Source organism: Adiantum capillus-veneris, chromosome 14 (genome assembly GCF_014529385.1).
Source record: "Adiantum capillus-veneris isolate H3 chromosome 14, ASM1452938v2, whole genome shotgun sequence".
In the NCBI taxonomy this organism is placed as follows: Eukaryota; Viridiplantae; Streptophyta; class Polypodiopsida; order Polypodiales; family Pteridaceae; genus Adiantum; species Adiantum capillus-veneris.
The window spans coordinates 125,298,930-125,309,807 of NC_140944.1; positions in this window are offsets into that span (position 1 = coordinate 125,298,930).

The window sequence follows — 10,878 nt, forward strand, 5'->3', positions numbered from 1 at the left end:
TCAAACGGACCCCGAACATGCCAAAAACCCGGCAGTGCATAGTTGTCACCCTACTGCATCCATACGCACACTCGACACTCGACTTTTTTCAATAATGCATCCCGCCACCACGTGAAGTGGCCCCAAAATATGGTCCTCATGATGACCTTTTTGCATAATTATCATAAGAAAACATCCACGTTGTGCCCGTACTTCTCCACGTGCAAGTATTGACCCCATTCGACCTCCTGACGCCACTAGATGCCATCTGACGCATCTGCTTACCTCATGTCGTCGGCCCGTGGATAGCTTCTTTGAGAAGTTTTGCGTGATACCAACTCCTCATTATTGTATAAAAAACACACTGGTACTGGTGATAGTGAAAATCTATGCACTATATACACCCTGTCCTACCTGTACACATGTGGGCCCCACGTAACCACCTGGCTTTGGAAAATGGGCAATCCCTTATTCGATGCACCATGCATGGGTATGTACATATGCGCTATCCCTTGCTCCAAAAAAATCCTGAAATAATTTGCCCATCCCCTAGCCTGCTAGATCATTCATGATCAGCAGCAGCGACACTAGTAGATGCTCATTCCACCAGGATCCCACACAAAAACACTTGGCATTCCTTGCATCAAAAGCTTAATCAAGGTTCCACCTCGTTCCCAAGGAAAACCTATAGAGATTCCATATATCAACCATGCATCAAGAAAACCATCAATTACTTTGGCATAGACCTGCATGTGCAAATATATCTTCTTCTCCATAGTCGAGAGATCTCCACTGATCATTTGTGTCATCAATTCCTGCTTCTTTGACAATTCAACCTTGGTTTGCATCAGCCCTTCAATCACTTCATAAGGCCCTTCACTTTCATCTTCAACCTCATTTGCAAATGCGACTAAACCAGACTCCTGGATTTCTTTGTCCATCAAAAGAAATGCAACATCAACATCCTCATCACTGCTGGTAGTACTATCACTGTCCTCGTCAGACACTGTGGAATAGTCTTCATCACTAGACTCATCCTCATCTTCATAAAGCTCCTCCAATCATTTCCTTGTGTCCATATTATATAGCTTCTTGGCACCTGTCTTTCCATAGAGGCTAATCGTACCACGTCTCCAATCTTGAACAGCTCCTACTGCACGTAACCATGGTCTGCCCAGTATAATAGGATATGCTCCCAACCCCGCTCGCATCACATGAAAATCAACCACTGCCTTTGCATCATATGCCACCACTTCTAAGCTCTTTACAACACCCAAACATTTTACTTTTTGATGGTTGGCCAATCTAATCCGAAAGCGTGACACCCCAGGCACTGTAAGACCCATCTTCTCAACGCATGAGTGTGTAATGATACATATTTGGGCTCCACCATCCACATAACCTTGTCCCATATTTTTTCTTTTGTGCCACACATCTACTATTGGACAAATGTCTTGTAGCTCATCCATTGCCAAAACCTCTACTGAACCTCTCTCTGGCTCTTTCTTCATTGGGTTAACCATCCTCTTCCACTGTCGCTTTAGCTTAGGCACCATCTCTATAAGCTGCCCAAAAGTAACATCTACCTTCCTGCTTGTCAGATCCTCCTTCAAGTCATAGCTTAATTGCCCATCCCCTAATGGAAAGTCTGAAACATGAAACTTGCGTTGAGCCCTTCGTTTCCTCTTGGCCTTGACATCCTCGCCTTCATGGCTCTTTCCCTTCTTCTTACTAGGACCTGGGGCACTTCTTCCTTCCTTGTCCTCTGTGGTCCTCTTCCCAATAGGCATCACTAATGTATCCTCTAGCTTTGATGTCTTCTCCAAGGTGACTACACTTAGCACTTTTGTATTTCCCTTTTCCTCCTGGTTTAATCCATTGGTTTCTTCATCTCCCTTAATTTTGATGCCATAATCATTTGACCTAGTTAGCACCTCTATTGGCAATGGATACATGTCTCCACCCATCCTTGGTGGCTTATCACATTGCGGGCTGATGTGGCTCAACTCTCCGCAATTATAACATGTGGGCGTTTGCCTCCAGAACCTGCCATTGCTTTGTCCAACGCCATTCCTAGGCCTTTCTTCACCTCCTGTCTGATTTGCAAACCTCCCTCGACCTCGATTATTTTCCAATTGACCTAGCATGTTTAGGCTAAGATTCTTCATTAAATCTACCACTTGCCTCATGTCTTGCCTTAAACCCATCATCTTGCACTGCTGCAGTGACCACTGATGGCATAACCTGAGGAGTAACAGAAACCACTGGTTCATGATGAACCCCTGGCATGCGACCTGGCAAAGAATCCATAGGCTGAAATTCAGACCTCATGGGCAAAGACTCTACCCCTAACTCGCTCATTTTCCTCAGCTTCCACTCTTTGTTCCTTGCTACCCTGTAGTGCATCTTCATATGTCCTAGGCTTCTTTAGCTCCACTCTCCAACGTATATTCTCCCAAAGACTAGCCAAGAATCTGTCCTTCTTCATCATGTCAGTCGGGGGTACTTGTGGTGCTAAGGCTTTGCACATCCTCTCCCATGCCAATGAAAACTTACGTATGTATGCATCTACTGGCTCATCTTCCTTTTGCACTAAAGCCTGTACTTCTTGCCCCATTTTATCAAGATCTTCTATCTTCACAAAATCCACTTCCAATCCATGTCTTAGATTGTCCCAACTCAACCTTCTGGGTGGATCAACCCCACGCAACTCCTCTTCAAATGCTCTGGACCAAACTTGTGCATCACTCTTCAAACAAATTTGGAGAAGACATAACCTTTGCGCCGGGTCGTGAATATGATTGCTAATACAGGCAACCTCCATCTTTTCCAAAAAGACTTCTACATCTTCATCACTTCTGTGCGCTCCTTGCCGCACTGTCGAAGCAAGGGCCTTGCCTAACACTGTGTGCGAGCCATAGACGGCTCCAAGCACACAACTAGCTTAACTAGTAAGCTCAAAGAAAGCGATGGTGTGTCACTCACCGCTCTACGCTTGCTTCGTGGAGGATTCCTCACCGCGAAGAAGAAGGAGCCGCCGCTTCGCTGCGCTCAACTGCTTCGCCGCCGCCGTGCCATCGTCGCAATGCTCAATCGCACACACACTCTCTCTCTCTCTCTCTCACATACACACACACACAAAGAGGTGAAGAAGAAGAAGATGGAGATGGAGATGGAGCAAGAGCACTCTTCTATTGCACAAATGAGAGAATGAGTGAATTTTAGGTTTAGTTGGCTTTTATATGAGCTCACCCCATTCACACTTGGGCGCCCATGCTTAGCCAACTAATCCCTTGAATGTCCCAGTTAGAGTGCGCCTCTCATCGGCGATCACTCTTACCCTTTTCCTATTGGACCGACAAGCCCGGTACCCGACTCTACCAAATAAATAATACAATGTCCACCGTAGGTTACAACGTCCGTCTCGTAGGTGATAGGGTGTCCGTGAGCCGTGAGGGTTAACATGCCCCCCTTCCTGATGTAGATTCCATCCTCGGAAGCTATTGAGTTGAAGCTCATTGGTCGAGGTGGAAGAGCATTTGAGATGAATGTCCTTAGCCTTCATTAGTCACTGCAAAATCAAACAACATTGCACAGTAATTGCATTTTCATAAGCGATTAAAAAGCATATGCAATTTTAGGCAGACAATTGATTGGTAACAGAATTTTAAACAATTTGTCAGCAATAAGCATTAAATTGCAATGTAATCAAATGCATAAACAGATGTAAAGGTAAAAAATTAAACAAGTCTGGGGTCGCTAATTTAACGGTCGAAAGGCACTAGAGATCGACTATTAATACCATGGGTAAGCTTCTTAATTTTCTCTGGTCAATTAAGTTGTTTAATCGCGAGAGCCAAGTATTTCATGTTCGAGGGCTGACTAGAGGCTATACCTAGAGGACCTTGTAGTTAAGCTACGATAAAAGGAATTTCTCATGAAATCATCGCCTGAGTGATTACCTTTTCTTTGACCCCCCAAAGTGTTTTCACAGTGATTCAATTTGATGTGTGTGCTTATTTTGTATGCCTTGGGTTTTTTGCTTTTCAAGGAAAAGCGCCCACACTGGGAACCTCTAGGGCTCTAGTACCATAGGCAATACATGTGAGTGAAGTACCAAATCAAGCTGAGATTTCTCTTCCAGCTTTAGATTTTACAGTGTGGCTCTTTGATTTTTTGTTTGTTCATTTTCAGCATTTTAATTTTGTAACTTTGGGGGGTCATATAACACTGATACACCTCCCCAGGCTCATCACACTAGTAAACTCCCTTTATAATACTTAAGCGAAAGGTCAATAGGGTCAAGCCCACTAGAAAGCCCTAGTACATTTCACACAATGCTGCCTAAATCGGATTAAGAACCTAAGTAACCATTGATTATTAGGAAGGCATTCCCCATGGTATTAAGAGAAGATCTCTAACACCTAACTTGGTCAAACTAGCTTAGTCGGACTGCTTGATTTTTAAACCTAAACAAGTGATTATGACAAAAAATTACATTGAATTAAATGTTTGATACTAAGCAAATGCGGTGAATATTAGGCTACCAATCACAATTAAAGCAGACAATCATAGATGCAAAAAAGATAAGGGGCAATGCTAATGGACAAGAAACACCTGTTTGTGTCGATGGTCGCGCTTGATTTGAAGAGTGAGTCAAGATAAAGATTCCATGAAGGTCCAAATCCTATCAATAGCAACACGCTCCTGTACACACTAGGAAACAAAAGGAATACCTCCAGGAGGCACATTAGTGGGAAAAGGTACCAACACTTATTGAACACAACAAAAAACATAAGGAACCCTAACCTAATTATTTGCACTCCCCCTAGAGAGTCAAAGGAATAGGATATTGTAGAGGTTGGGGGGAAACCCTAAGGCTAAACCCCTATCCTCATCGTCGAGATAAACAAAGTCATCATCCATGAGACCATATGTGCCATTCGTGTAGTCCTGTAAATTTTCTTCTTCATCATAGGTGCCCATGCTTACTAAGAAGGTCACTAGACGCCTATAGTCATCTTGGTCAAAAGGGTAGGCTTGTGCAATGGGAGAAACGCTCTCTACTAAGTATGGATCAGACGTGGTCAAGAGACGTATCAGCCATTCTAACTCCTCAAAATTCCTCTCACATGCTAGCGTACCTATCAAATCCCATTCACATGCAAGCACTGGAAAGACCATGTGAAATATTTGTGAAAAGTAACGAGGGTACCTCTCACCCAAGGCAGGAGTGGATGACTCTAGCGTACTAGCCATATCTGTACACGCAAATAGATGATGGTTAGAGTACAAATATTACAAGGGTCGTGTTCTTGTGCATAATTTTTTTTTATGATTTGTGTTATGGCTCTTGCTCTTTTACTTTTTTATCTTGTTTTTTATATATACATTCCCTAAGATTGGAGATTAAGAGGTCAGGGAGAAAGGTTGAGAGGGAAGCAAGTGAATAATGGATATCCACAAACACTCCCCCCTTCCTTGGGTAGATCATATCGTTTGAAATGATATCGGCACCCTTTGAAACCAGTTGTTCCAAGTTGTTATAGGTGAAGATTTTTGCCAGTAGTTTTCTATTACCTTAGGTGCCTCGTTGAGCTGCAAGGGTGGTAAGGTACTCTCCCAGGATCAAACTTGAAGTGGTTCATTAGGTGATTCTTGAACACTGGAAGGTGTGGATTCCTTTGTAGCTTCATGGAGGTCCACTATTGTAGGTGGAGGCTGTGTAGAAGCTTTTACCTCTATGGATGTATTACATGAGGAGCTAGAAGCTTCATGGAACTCCCCCCTTCTTGAGCTAGGTGGAATAAATTGGTTTTTTCTTGGAGCCCAAACTAGCTCTGGACTAGGTGTGAAGCATTCTGTGATCTTTCCCTTCCCACGGTCTGCCATTGGCTTTAGCGTTACACTGTTTCACTCATATGGGTTTGTTGTCGATAGGGAAGGACACATTTTATGTTTAGGTACCCAGATTTGCTCATTTCCATCATAGTAGCCTTGGGCTTCTAATAGTCGTTTTGGAATCCATCGTGATTTGGTCTTGACTCTCCTAGGGCGCGCTCTTGGTTTTCCAGGGAAATTTTTTCTTGGAATGGATGGGAGGGTTGAGGTAGTTGGAAGTAAGGCCTTGGGGACCCATTGATATGTACTCTTAGGTCGTGCAAGTTGAGTACTTGCAATATTACTTCTTGCTGCAACTACAAGTGTTGAAGTGCTAGGTTCATGGGTAGCCGGCAAAGACGAGTTAACCACCTTGGCTTGTGAATGTTGGCTATCCTTCAACTTTGCTAGAGTTTGCAACGTAGGCGACTTTGCTTGAATGATAGGGGTAAGAGTCGGTGGTCGCGTCGTGACACTAGCAGTATCCCAATCAATAGTGCATTTGGTTGCCAACATCCACGTGCATCCCAGGTTTACGTTGCCTTCCATAGCTCCCGCGGGCATGACTAGAAACCTCTGCACTATTCTTCCATTGTCATAGACAACAGGGGTCTGAAGGACTCCAAGAATAGCAGTTTTCTTTTTATTAATGCCCTTGACTTGCATCGTACTCGGGGATAGGGTCGGTTTACCTAATTGACACAAAACTCCATAGGATAACAAATTGTGTTTAGCTCCCGTATCTATGCTTGCGTGATTCCCAGATTAGCCTCTCGTTGGCGTCTAAGATGTTGTTGTCGTTCTAGAGCCTCAACTCTTGCTTGGATTTTTTTAAGCTCTGCTTGTTCCTTGGCAGCTTTCTTTTGATGGATGGCTTGAAACTCTTCCTGGCTTAGAGGATCATAATATCTTTTGAATTTACTCCCATTAAGGAATCCAATGGTTTCAACTCCATCTAGAGTCTCCACACGAATAGTACCTTGCGGGGTAATTTCACACACTCGATATGGTCCCTTACCAGCGTATTTCAATTTCTTCTTTTCATTACGTACCTCGTACATAAGAACTTTATCACCAACCTTGATGTCTTTATCCTTTAAATGGCTATCAAACCACTTCATTCTCCTATCCTTCTCCACTAGAGCATTTCGCACAGCTAATTGCCTCTCTTCATCTAGCCTTTCCAGGATATATAATCGCTCCACTAAGGGGTTACCATCCCAACCTTCTTGAGAAGCTACTCGAAGACTAGGAATGACAAACTCCCATGGCATAACTGCTTCTTGGCCATACACTATCTTAAATGGTGTGCAATTAATAGCAAATTTATACGCAGTACGATAAGACCATAAAGCTGATGTAAGCCTTAGGTCCCAATCAGTGCGATGAGCCTCAACTGTCTTTGTCAAAATGGAGATGAGAGTTTTGTTGGTACTCTGAGCTTGGCCATTTGCTTGGGGATAATAGGGTGTAGACTTGTGGTGAGATATCATGAAGTTTGATGTGAGTTCTTTTATTACTTCATTTATAAAATGAGTTCCATTGTCACTCACAAGTTCAAAGGGGCATCCAAAACGTGTGATAATGTTCTCAAAGAGGATCTTAGCTGTTGTTTTTGCATCCGCCTTTCGTGTTGCTTTTGCTTCAGCCCATTTGGTTACATAGTCGGTAGCCACAATGATATATCGTGATTGCGTGTTACGTGCAGCCGGACTAATCGGTCCTACAAAGTCTAAGCCCCACTTTTCAAATGGTTGGGTTACCTTGATGGGATGTAGAGGCATCCTATCACTTCTTTGTGGCTTCTTGAAGCGTTGGCATTCATCACATCCCTTTGCAAAAAGTGATGCATCCTTAAACAGAGTGGGCCACCAATAGCCTGATTGTAAGATCTTTCGGGAGTCAACTTTCCTGAAAAGTGACCACTAGCTACGCCCATGTGTGCCTCTTGTAGAATATATAAATACTCATCCTCGCGGGTACATCGTCTAAGAACATCATCTTTTCCTCTCTTATAGAGAGTTCCAGCCAGTAAGCAATAGGGTTCGCATTCCTTGATTAATTTTCGAGCTATATCTTTTCGCAGTTCTTTGGGTGGAAAACCATTAACTAAGAAGTTAACAATCTTTTCACTCCATTCAGGCATTGTCTCAACAATGAACAAAGGAGTATCAGGCAATTCATCATCAACCCCCGTAGGAGCTTCGCCATTAGGGATACGAGATAAATGATCCGCCATGACATGTTTCCTCCCAGGCCTCACAACAACGGTGAAGTCAAACTCAAGAAGAATTAACAACCATCGTGTAATTCGACTTGTGGAACACGGCTTGTTTACCAAATATAGCAATGCTTGATGATGAACATAAAACACAAACTTAGTAGCAAGAAGGTAATAGCGAAATTTCTTTACTGCGTAAATCATAGCTAGACCTTCGCGCTCTGTAGTAGTGTAGTTCATCTCGGCATCATTTTGGCGACTTGCAAAGCTAATAGGGTAGTCCAATTTATGTTCTCTTGGTTGAGTTAGAACACACCCAATAGCAAAATTTGATGCATCAATATGCACATGAAAAGGTACATTCCAATCAGGTGTTCGCAGGATTGGAGCACTTGTTAGGGCCTTCTTTAATAACTCATAAGATTGATGACATTCTTCCATCCAGTGAAACTCGATAAGAAGCTTGTACAATGGACGCGCTATCTCGTCAAAGTTTAAAATAAACCTTCGATAATAACCAACATGGCCCATAAATCTTTGAACTCCTTTATAGTTAGTAGGTGGTGGCAAATTGGCAATGGCTTTAATCTTACTCTCATCTGTGGATATCCCGTTCTTGGACACTATATGCCCTAGAATGACTCCATGCTTAACCCAAAATTGGCATTTGAAAGGGTTCAATGAGATGCGATAAAATCTGCACATTTCAAATATTTTTCGTAGATATAACAAATGCTTCTCCCAAGAAGAATAAACACAAAGGTCGTCTAGGAAAGCTTCACAAAACTCCCTTAGAAATTCTTTAAACGTAGTGTTTATTAATCGTTGGAATGTAGCAGGGGCATTTGTTAAGCCAAAAGCCATAACACGAAATGCAAACACTCCAAACTCTGTGATAAAAGCAGTTTTAGCCCTGTCCTCTAATGCAATTGTGATTTGATTGTAACCAGAGTACCCATCTAAAAAGCTATAAGCTTCCTTGCCCGCAACTCTTTCAAGCACATGTTTTGAATATGGCAAGGGATAATGATCTCTCCTAGGAGCTGCATTAACTTTCTTGAGGTCCACACACACTCTTAGTTTCCCATTCTTTTTTGGCACAATGACTATTGGAGAAATCCATTCTGAGTGCTCAATAGGGTATATGAATCCACATTGGATAAGTTTTTCAATCTCCTCTTGTACAATTTTGGCGTACTTAGGATTCATTGGATATGGTCGTTGTTGGACGGGTTTAGCAGTGTTGATCATGGGAATTGTACGTTGCACCACAGAAGGTGGAACACCCTTCATGTCATGATATGTCCAAGCAAAGATATCCTTGTTCCTTGAGGAGCTCCTTCAGTACAGCCTCTTCAGTTTCGGTAAGGTCTTGAGCAATAAAGACTGGTTTAGACTCCTCACCTGGTTCTGCTAATTCTATCTCTTTAACTACCGCTGGACCATCATAGACTCCACTGCTTCCATTGGTAGGTATTCGTTGGGCTTTGGCATACACAACCTTTAGCTCCCCTGTGCTATAAGATTTAGAATGTTCAGGAGCTGTATGTAAGTCAACAGGCTCTTGTCCTGACGGAGACCTTTCTTTTAGTTCTGCCTCCTTTTGTTGTTGTGCTAACTCTCGGTTTTGACGTCTTCTTATAGTTCGACTCAATTTCGGCTCTGTAACCTCCCGGATTGAGCGAGGTCAATGGGTCGCGGGCTGCACCACATGACACTCTGAAGATGTTCACCCCAATTGTCTACTAGCTTTCGATGAGCATCACATGCCCCTAGATAGCTAAGCCATTCTGCAGTAGATCTTTCCTTGTTTATCCTAGCTCTCACATTTGCTCGATATCGTTGTCTCTTATATGACCTTTGTTTCTTGTTAAGGTTTTGATTTTGGTAAATGTTTGAACTCGACTCGCTTGATAGGTCTTCGCTTGTATCTTCTTCACTCTCATATAAATTACCATAGATGGTCGTACTAGGCCTTGAGTGTTCAGTTTCTATACTTGGTTCACTTGATGTTTCTTTAGGTTCTGAATCCATTTCTCCCTGAGATTTCGTTTCTGATGTGTATTGGCCTGGAACCTTTGAGGAATCATCGATTTCACTCTCAGGTAGGTGTGCCTCTTTCTTATCATCGGATGTTACATGCGCTACACCTAACATGTTTACTGGTGCAATGTGTGGTATCTCTTCCCCATCTGGTGTTACCCAGGTTGTTCCTCTAGCTCCCCATGTATCTATAGTTGCCGCTAGGTGCACCCAATCGACATTGTCTGACTCAGCCATTCCGGGTAGGATATCCATATAAGGAGAGTTCTCCCCAATATCCGTGGCTTCGTTACACGTGTAACAATAGTGTAATGGAGCTGAGTGAATTGTTGTGTCTGATCGATTATCAATGATGAATTTATTTCCTAGAGGATGCGTTCGACCACTTAAAAGATCAACTCGAATGATAGAGTCTTGGAATTGTAAGTAGACGTGGTTTTTGGACCAGTCATGCACCATTATTTCTTCCCTCATGAATGGACGCCCTAAGATCATCTCAAATGACATAGGATGCTTGGAAAAATCCATAACAATGAAGGTCTGCCTTACCTTGTGTCCCAAGACCTTGATTCTGAGATCCTTTAGCATTCCAATAGGCGTAACAATAGATCCATTAGCCATTTTTACCACTACGCTTGTGGCTTCAAGGTGAGGTCGCCCCATAGACTCCCAAAAACTCTTTGTCACCATGCTGACTCCCGCACCACCGTCAAGGGCCCCCTTTATAGTTAATCCTTTAGTAGTGATTGGTAGAG